Source organism: Falco biarmicus, chromosome 2 (genome assembly GCF_023638135.1).
Source record: "Falco biarmicus isolate bFalBia1 chromosome 2, bFalBia1.pri, whole genome shotgun sequence".
NCBI classification, from domain to species: Eukaryota; Metazoa; Chordata; class Aves; order Falconiformes; family Falconidae; genus Falco; species Falco biarmicus.
In genome coordinates this window covers 103,158,596-103,168,859 of record NC_079289.1, presented here as the reverse complement: position 1 = coordinate 103,168,859, position 10,264 = coordinate 103,158,596, and the positions used below count along the sequence as shown (strand labels likewise).

Here is a 10,264-nt window from a genome sequence, read left to right as displayed (position 1 = left end):
TTAATAAGGTCTTTCCTAACCTGCTCACTTGTTTTCACAAAAATCATAGGAGCTTCATAACCTCAAGATACCCCTCTGTCATTGTGGGTTCAAATTAACCCATGATTTCAAGTCATTAGAGACAAGACCAACAGATACACACTCAGACATACACATGCCAAGCAGGATTCCATGTCTCATCTCCTTAGAAATATAGGTTTCCAATTTATACTGAAAACAAGTGAAAATGCAAGTTAAAAAAAGAATTTGAGGTAAAAATTAAGATGTTTGTGTTGCAGTATAATCAGGCTGGAGACAATCCCAAGGTCTCATCTCATTGAAATGGAACCTTCCTCTTCTTTGCCATGTAAGCTGGCCCCAGGTTTTGGCCTTACATCAAGTACCAAGAGAAGACATTTGGGGGAGAGGACCAAGTAGCTCAGTGTTTTTTCTTTTTCCTAGGCAATGGCCCAAGAGAAATCCAGTCTCCTTTCAACCCATACACATAGGAAGAAAACAGAGAAGTGACTGCCATAACCTCACCCAACCCAGACACATGAGCATCAGAGCACAGCCAGGCTTACTGCCCTTTTCTCCTCCAGCAGCGTGGGTGGTGGCAATGTCCCCAGAGCGGGCCACCTTGGAGATAAAATTGTTTATGTTTCTCATAGCTGCTTCGCCTGGGATGTGTCAGAGAAACACCACTGCTCCAGCCACAGCTTCAAACTTCTCTCTATAACCACAGGAGTCAAAATCTATCATATTGTTAATGAGGCGTGAGGTTCTGATGTAATCGTGTAAGTGCAGGTCTGCAGACAAGCACCCAAAACTTACATAGGCTCAACAGGGAAAATTAAGGTGTTTTTAATTACACACCTAAAACAAAGAGAAGAACAGTGTGTGTAAGGTGGAATTTGACAGTTTTTTATTTCAGTCATTGGCACACAGAACTATTGTCCTTCAGCAATCTTAATGAGTTCTGAAACTATGTTTTTAAAAAAATCACTGAACTTCCAAAGCTTGAAGCAAAAGAAATTCTGTTGTTCACAGTGAAAATATAGTATTTTAAGAGCATACAGCCCTCAGTGTCTGAAGAAAATTAGGAGGCAGCAGCCACACCTTTCCTTGCTGGAAATTCACATAAACTGGATTTTTCTGGAAATACGGTCAGAACCTTAGAACTGTATAAATTTATATCTCCTGTACATTTAGACCAACCTGTCTTTCCAGTCATCTGCACTGATCTTTCAAAGGTGTTAAAAATGTCATATAATTTTAATAATAGGCTTCCACAATCCACTGTTTTACAGTCTTCCATGTACACCCTGATTTGGCTAGAACTTGTCCCTGGTTTTAGAGGTTTGCAACTATTTCAGCATCTGTTGGGTGTCTCTGCACTTTTCATGAAGACAGGGAGAATTTTATCCATCTCTCATTATTTTGTTCCGCCTGGATCTGCCAGGGTTGATTGTAAAATGAAGAGTCCATGCAGGACAGCTCTGGATGAAAAAGTAATACAGAGAAAAGTAAGAAATATCTCACCACAGTGAATTCCCGCTCCAGTTAGATCTTTGAAGTTACTGGCATGAACTCTCTCTCACACAACATACCCCTAACTCGTATAAGTGTGTCGTCTCTACTAAACAATCCTTTATATTTATTATTATTACTCAGTTCAAAGGCTGATGCCAAGCTGTCTGAGGAAAGGAAAGTACATGGTGTATTTTTTAAAAATCCTCACCTTCACTGGAGTTTTATGTTCCTTGGGGTTTCTCTTTTCTTTCTTTTTTTTCTTTTTTTTTTTTTTTAAGCTCTGTTCTAAGAAAAGGAAAGCAGGGGATTTACTAAAGGCAAGGCAAGTCGGTTAGTTATGAGTCACCTTCATGACTTATAAAGGGTCTCAAATTGTTTGGAGAGGGCTTTCTTCACCTGACTTGTGCTGCAGGGATATCAGGCGACCAGCCAGACCAACAGACCTCTGTGGCAACTGCTTCTGCCTCAGTTGCTTTTTTCATTTGCCTTATTTCTCTCAGTCTCTCTCTCTCTCTCTCTCTCTCAATCTCACTCTCCCGTTCTCTCACTTCAGAAGAAAAAAAAAAACACAACCCCAGCTCAGTGATCATGGTTAACCGGTGAGATGGAACAAAGGGGAAGTCTGTGGCCTTCTTGCTGCATTGGTTTTGCTTGCATCTCTGTGTAAAGAAACTGCCTCATAGCAGGTAGGTTTTTCAGTTTGGTTCTTTGGCGTTTTTGTTTATTTTTGCTAGTGCTCTTTTTTTAAAAATGAGAGGTTTGTATGTTAGAGGAGATGGGGGCAGGCCAAGGGAAGGGGCCCCAGGGCATGGTTTAGAAGCATCAGGAGTCGGAGAGGCTACACTTCAAACATTTACACACATGCAGAAATCCTCAGGCAGGCACCCTTATGGAAATATGCCTTCAGCCATCCAGAATCGCACACGGACAACCCGTCTTGAGTGAATATAAACCCAGTCGCCTTGCTGTCTTTGCATTCAGTTTTGTAGGTGACCTCACGTTAACTGATGGGACAGCACACATGAGAAAGGTGTCTGCGGTCAACTAAGAGGACGTGGGGGATACATGCTGCTTTTTAGCTCCTGCACCCCTCCCTTTTTTGTTTTGAGATGAATCGTTTAGAAGAGCATGCAATATGGATTATAATTTCTGCAGTGTTTCAGTTTGGAAGAGTTTAATGATTAATCTGCAGTTATTCTCTTGCCTACAGCTTGCCAGAGACATTTTGAGGTGGGGAAAAGTAACTGTACAGATTAGTTTGACTTATTTAATTTTGGCCATACAGGTAATTTTGGACATGGGACAGACAAGTTCTGGACCTCGTTTTATAAATATGCAATAGAGAAATGCCTTCTTTAAAGTATAGCCATTAGACTTGCATCATTTATATATGGTTTGTTCTAATTCTTTTTAAAATTAAGATGTTTAAAATGTCCATATAAAAACTTTATATAACTTCCTTGAAATGCATATCCATACTGACAAAAGAGTATCTCCATGCTCAGCATTAATACCTGTCTGGTGAAAACTCTTAAGGCTTAATTTGGCCATAAAAATTTTCTCCGAACTCAAATTTGGCAGCCAATATCTAAGATTAACCATTTCCTTTGTTAGCTTTTTAATATGTCGATTTTTAGCATACAAACAAGCAAAGTAGCTGAAATATAGTATTAAAAAAAAAAAAAGTAATCCAGCTATTTGATCCACAAAGTGAAATAAAGGCACATTTTATTTTAGAGGGAAGTTTTCAGCAGAGAAAAGCCACTTCTACCCATACACACATCTTTCCAGTATCTTAAAAGACTTGAATCCAAGTGTTTTTTAAAAAATAGATTTGCTTTCTAAGAAATTAGAGGAGAATAAAGGACTTAAAATTCTCCCGAAAATGTAAATAGGGTACCTGAAAATGAATAAATGAATGCCGGGTGTACTGTTTATGTGTAATGGCCTTTTGTAGGTGATTAAAAGAATTATAATTATATTAACCCTAATTCTTTTTCAGTCAAAATTAGATTTCTGCTATTCAAGGGTAAAAATATCTCTGAAACCGGTACATTTCTTTTTGGTCTTATTTTTTACAAAAATTATTTCTTCATGACTTCAGAGGCAGAGAGATTCAAAAGCCACTCTCATATACTATACCAAATTTTGGTTTTGACAAATATAAGGAAATAAGCATATCCAGAGGGCAATCAGCAACATTCTGAGAAAGATGTAAAATAGATGACGATGTTACCCTTTGGCCAGCACCCACTTCTATCTCCCTCTGGTGAATGTTAAGGAAGGATACGCAGAAAGACAGCACAGATGGAAGACCTAATTTTGCTACAGCTGCAGTTGGGTGATGTAGGTCCCACCTCATGTCACTTGCAAAGCTATCAAAGCAGACACAGTCTGCTTTCTGGCACATCTCTCTCAAGACCCCAAAGCTCCTTCAAGTTTTTTCTCCCAGAATCAGGCCTTTAGTTTATTTTCAACGGGTATTTGAACATTGTGCTTGTGAGCTGTGTCTCATTTATATGCAGGTAAATGGAAAAAAAAGGCTGAGGCTCACTAGGTCTGTTTCAAAGCCTGTTGCAGTCAGAGTGGGTCTCTGTTCTTTAACTTCAAAGCATCAGGCTTGGGATCTACCACAGCCTGATTCCTCCAACATGACTGTGAGTGTCATGTGCATGAGCACTGCAGAATTCTGGTCCTGGTGATTTGCCTTTTCTCCCTCCCACCCTCCCACTGAAAAGGGGCTTTGTAACAGAGGTGATTGCACAACCCTAAGCACCTTCAAATGAGGCTTCCCAAAAGGCAAAGTTCTAAATTTTTTTTGCTATTTGGAGAACACCATTTATCTTTTCTAAATTGGCTACCAAATTTTGCAGAGTTGGAACTACTTCCCTAACCTGTATGTGGTTTTCATTAAAAAATTATATTGGGAAGTACTATCAAAGTTTGCATGTCCCCTCACTACCAATCCAAAGAAAAATGTTTGAATTTTACTCCAGATTCATGACAAAGGATTCCCTCCAGTTGACTAATAGGTAAATGAGAATTTGGTCATTTGGACTGGAGAGGCAATACTGGCTAATAATCTCATAGACCAACACACTGGATACTTCTATTCCATCAGTAGACCAGCATAAATCCACTCAGACCCTTGAGGTGCCATACAATGATGTACAAATGTACAGGTGGAGAAACAAGCACTTGTCACATTTAAACTAAATAGTTTTAACTGTACTTGTGGTGCTCCTTCTGAAGGGAATCTGAATATAGACTATGATATGGAGGAACTGATTAACCATTAATATTTCACTGACCAAAGAAAATCCTAGGTTAGAGAACAATGAGCTACCTACACTTGAGCAAACTTTTTAAGTCCCTCAATAACTCATAGCTATTTTTTTTTAATATTTGAAATACAAAAATAGCTATGAATATGATTTCACACATTTTGGAAGAAAGATTGTAAAGTAAAATTACTGTAGTCAACATTTATTTTCCATTAATGACATAGGTCTCAGTAAGGTCTCAATTAGTTGCATTAACATTGCACCAGAAATGAAGATAAACATTGTCACATACAAAGAGAAGAAATTAAATATATGTGCATATCTGTATACAACAGCAGACAAAAGCTTGGCATGTTTACTAATTTTACTTTTTTTTTTTTTTTATTGCTTATATTTCAGACTAAGTCATCCAGCCTCTCAGTTTATACGAATTGCCTCACAGGCTTTTCAGAAAGCACTAGCAGGTGTCTTTAACCTGCCATAGCAGAAGTTTAGGAGCTTTAGGAGGTATTTGGAATAGGAGACATGAACTGTGGAGAAAAAATGTTTGTCTGAAGGAGAGTGGTCTATAAAAATGTATGACAAGAAGCAGAATAGACTAGACTATTTCAGTTGGAAGGGCCTTATGGCAACCATCTAGTCCAACTGCCTGACCACTGCAGGGCTTACCAAAAGTTAAAGCATGTTGTTAAGGACATTGTCCCCATGCATCTTAAACACCGCCAGGCTTGGGACATCAACCACCTCCCCTAGGAGGCCTGTTCCAAGTAGATGAATACAGTAAGGAACACAGCTGGTGGAACAGATCACTTCTGTATAGTATTGACAGGAAAGGCGGAGGTATGACTTGAATGTGAATAGAGAATAACTGAAGCAGAGATGACACTGGAGGAAAAATTATGTGTAGTAGTTGATATGTCTTAAGTCAAATGTCACTACTAAGAAATCCAGAGGGATACCTCAGACAAATAGGTAAAGTCAATGATTAAATGAAGGCTAAAAATACAGAGAGAGGTCTGTGGCCACAGAGGTGGAAGGAGAACAGAGAAAGAACAGTTACAAAAAGGTGAGGTGGGACAACATTTTCAAGTATGTCTGACCGTCAAAGAGGGATGAAATAAAGGGTAGAGCATCTAGCCTAAGAGATCAATTTTGAAATGGACAGCTTCTGTGGAGGTAATAGCAATGAAAGCAGATATAAAGTTTGAAAATTAAATTAAAACACACTCCTATCTGACTACAACAGATGAAGGACAGGACCTGATGATCAGGGATCAGCAGATAAGATAGGAAGAATAAGTGTGTTATTCTGATGCTAGTGACTGAAGGAAGAGGGTGCTAGAAAGAGGAAGAGGGAAATGACACCAGATCTTAGGAGCTTTTTCTTTTTTGATGTTGCAAGGGAAATAACAGGGGATTTTATTTTATTATATTTAAGCATGAGTATATGTTCATCGTTTCCACTGATGACAAGGCCACATTTTTAGAGCTGTATGAGAAGACAGGCAGCAATATATGTATTTGTTCATGTAATGGAAATCTGACAGCTGTACAAAAGGCTGTTACAAAGGTTCGGCAAGAGGAAACACATGTCATTTCTCACCACTTCCTGATGAAGCATGATTATTTTTTTTTTTTTTTTTTTTTTTGCCTTTAGCACACAGAAGCAAAACAGTTTGCAGCACTGGAGATGCTATGCAGCTTTTAAACCCAAAATTAAAATGCTAGGGTGCCAGCCTAGGCAAAACTATTCCATTACATAAATCCAAGATCATGGGAGTTGAAAAGCACCGAAGACAGAAGCTTGTGTGTGGCTACAGCTACCTGCTTATCCACTTTTGCCTAAAAGGGCTGGCTCTGGAGTAAAGCTGCAGAGACCAAATACTGCCTGAAGTCTCTCACTTCCCTCCATGCTCAACAGTAATGTTGGAAGTAGGCACATGCAAGTACAGCAGTCATTCAGCTTCTTTAGAGAAACAACTATTAGATCTATTCAAGTGATCAGTTTCAAAACCATCCCTTCTCCAAGACTGTGCAGGAGAAGGCAGACTGAGAAGGAAAGTGCCGTCAACCACAAATGGCTGCTGCAAACCACAGATAAAAATATTCTCTTTTTTAGCAAAACCCATAGGACACTGGCAAACCTGAAAAGGCTATAAAAGAATTAGGGTTTGGGAAGCATGGTGTTAAAGAATAGCAACCTGGAATACATTTAAGAGAGTGCAAATTTACAAATGTTCTATAAATATTCCTGAGGCAACAGACTCAGAGGTGACAGAAGCTTCTTGTAGCAAAGCTCTTGTCCTACTGCCTAGTGTGATCCTTACCCAAAGCTTAATGAAGCCAAATTTAGTGTTCCCACAAGAGGAACAAACGTTTTGCATCAAGCCTTTCATAAATATGTATGCCCACTGGGTGACAGTGAATGAATAAGGAGTCAGGGACTTAAGAGACATTAAAAGCACTATAATTGAATCAGAAAATAATTTAGGTTGGAAGGGATCTCTGAAGCCCATCAGATCCAAATCCCTGTTCAAAGCAGGTTCAATCCACAATAAATTCAGATGAGACAATAGACTTTTGTTGCCAGAATTATTTTGTTTGCTTTTTTCCTAAAAAAAAAAAAAAAAAATTAATACCTTAACTTGTATCTCTCGTCCTCCTCCCCTGACCTGCACCCCTCACCCTCCACACACCACATATGCACACACAACCTTCAGGAGTACTGATGTATAGGTTTAGAAACTGTTCACTTCATTGCCCACAAATGCAAATGTTGCACCACAGGTTTCAGTGTCTGACTTCAGTGGGAGTTTAGCCTGAACACTCAACAGAGCTCTGAATCATCATTTTAAATTTGAGGTTTGGAAATTTCTAAACCACTTTTTTCTGCCTACCAAAATTTTATATTCATCTTGGAATTTTTCTTTGCTACTTACATATCACAACCATGTACTTGGCTGGTTTCATTTAGAGTGGCACAAAGTGAAAGGTAATTTCCCTAAAATCTCTAAATTAGATCACAGTCTTACTATGACATTTTAACTTCCTCTTAAAACATGTGTTAGTAAGAGTAGGGAAGTTATAAAAGTACATAAGTTTCTTTAAATTTACATACAAAAAAGATATCCAAAATTGTGTCTGTATATATTGCCTCATTTCCCATATTGTTTTTCTTGTTACTTTTTGCTTAAACAACAGTAAATGTGTCTTTTTTTTTTAAAGTGGTTACTGGGAGACAAAACAGAAAGCAAACTAAGATTCAACAACTTCTGAACACTGCCCAGGAGCGGATACTTTATTTTAGAACGATGGAGAAAGGAAAATATATTTCAATCAAGACATACTGAGCAAAGAACTAACTGGGCATTACTTAGGCCTTTTTAAAACTGCTTGGAATGACTGTCTCAACTATTCCAGCCTTATTACCAATGTAAGTAACTGAAAATTTAAAAAAAAAAATCAGATAATTGGATATGTAATGAGGATTCTCTTACCTTTCTTTTACTGAGTGTTTCTACTGTACTGTGTGATTTCTTTGCAGATTTTTGAAATATTTTATAGAATTACTGATTTCTAAAACTATGTTTTCTTTGTTAGTTTTCAGGAGAGAGCTCATAACAGGCTAAAAGACATTAAAAATAAATGCTCAACTTTGGTCAAAAAAATTCAGCACCTGTTTTTTTTATGGTCAAAGCATCAGTGGCTGGTTAATATTAAGATAATCAAATAATGTCCTGTTCAACACAGACAGTTGTAATCATTAATTTCATTCTAGCCTACTGGAATGAGGATGTAGGAGCCCTGTATATGGATCCTAGATCTGTCCAACAGCTTTTCTTTCTGCTCAGTGCTTATTTATTCCAAGATCCAAAGCAATATTTGTTGCTTAATCTCAAACACAACATACTGATTAAACTGTGATTATTTCTTAGCTCTGTTTCTTACATCCTGTTAAAACAGTCGGCTCTCCTAATAGGCATTTTGTCTTAAGTTAAAATAAACCTAAGTCAATTTCGCTGTACTTTATCTTGGGCTCTTAACATTTTGAGGAACTGACTGATATTAGAAGTCTTCATTAACTGATATCTAAAGAAATACAAAAATTAGGTAAGACTGTGCTACAATCTGTCTTTCTGCTCAATGCAAGAAAGCAGCACACAAAAATGCAATAAGCAGAATGATGGACGTTCTTCAGAGAAAAATAGTGAATGTACTCTGGTTTTCTTATAAAAGTAACAAAAAAAATCGCAGGTTTGACTGTTTTTAAACATACAGCAGATGGTTCCTTTGTATTTAACTGACTACAATCCTTTTTCCTTTAATGGCTTTCCTTTCTCTGATATAATTTTTTATATGCATTTCTGTCTTTTTTTTTTTTTTTTCTTAGGTATATCAAGGGGAAAACCAGTGGTTTCAGTTCTTTATGTCTCACACTCCAGTCTCTGGAGTTCTTCTACAGGCTGTATGTTGTTAATGCTAATCGTGATAGGGGTTTTTACCTCTGACTGACTCCTACATATTAGCATTAACACTGTATCATGCCTCTTACCAGAATTCACATGGAACAAACTGCTGCTGTGGGAGGATAACAGAAATTGTGAATCAGTCAGTGCTATGCTGGGGAAACCTCTGTTCTACATGTAAAAAGACGAGTTGTTCTGCATACAGGCATGCTTGCTAGAATGTTTGCTTGGTTTAGAGTCACTGGAAAAAGCAGGGGGGAAAGCAGCTTTGTGTATCAATAAGTCATTACTAGGATGTAGAATGTGTATCATTTTGAGCACAACAACCTGTTTTTTATTTTGTTTTAGTGCTTTTCAGGTCTTCTGGTTTTACTTCCTACACAAATATTTCATTTCTTCATTTTATTTAGGAAAGAAAAATGACAAATTAAACTTTTGGCATGTATGACTGTGCATTCTATTCATTTCTACAGAATTTTATTATATTTAAGAGAACAGCTGACAGAAAATGTTTCTTTGAGGTTTTATTGTCAGTTCATTAGGAGAAATGGGTCAATGGGCCATTAGGAGAAAATGAAAATAGATTTATTTTATTTTAGGATTATCAGTGCAGTCCAACCTTTTAGAAATCCCAGAAAATTCCAGAGAAATAGGAAAGTATTTTTATATTTATTTTGTGGAAGGTTGAAATACTCACAGTCACAAAAACTGAGTGACAAAGCCAGTCTTTAAAACTCTCTATCTTACGCCTTAATTAAATCTGCTTAATGAATAGCTTAGGTATGAAACGTTAATTTGATGAGGGAGTAGAATGGCAAACAAAAAACCTCAAAGTACTCACCATTAATTAAGAACGAAGGTTAATGTTTGTGCTGTATCAATATGTATACCCTTTTCTGTTCACAGTATTTTGAGTGTGGACCCCCAGCATGAGGTATGATTACACAGCACCTTGAGACCACAGACGTTTACGAATCAATGGTCTCACATATAAAACAGTCT

General features: G+C 37.5%; 1 long non-coding RNA gene across 1 annotated transcript; it reads left to right on the top strand.

Moving 5' to 3' along the window:
- The first annotated feature begins 1,079 nt into the window (after positions 1-1,079).
- Positions 1,080-9,707, top strand: LOC130144808 (uncharacterized). The gene is made up of 3 exons (XR_008820250.1): positions 1,080-2,198; positions 8,022-8,229; positions 9,187-9,707. It is a non-coding gene; the product is annotated as an uncharacterized LOC130144808 (long non-coding RNA).
- Positions 9,708-10,264: the final 557 nt, after the last annotated feature.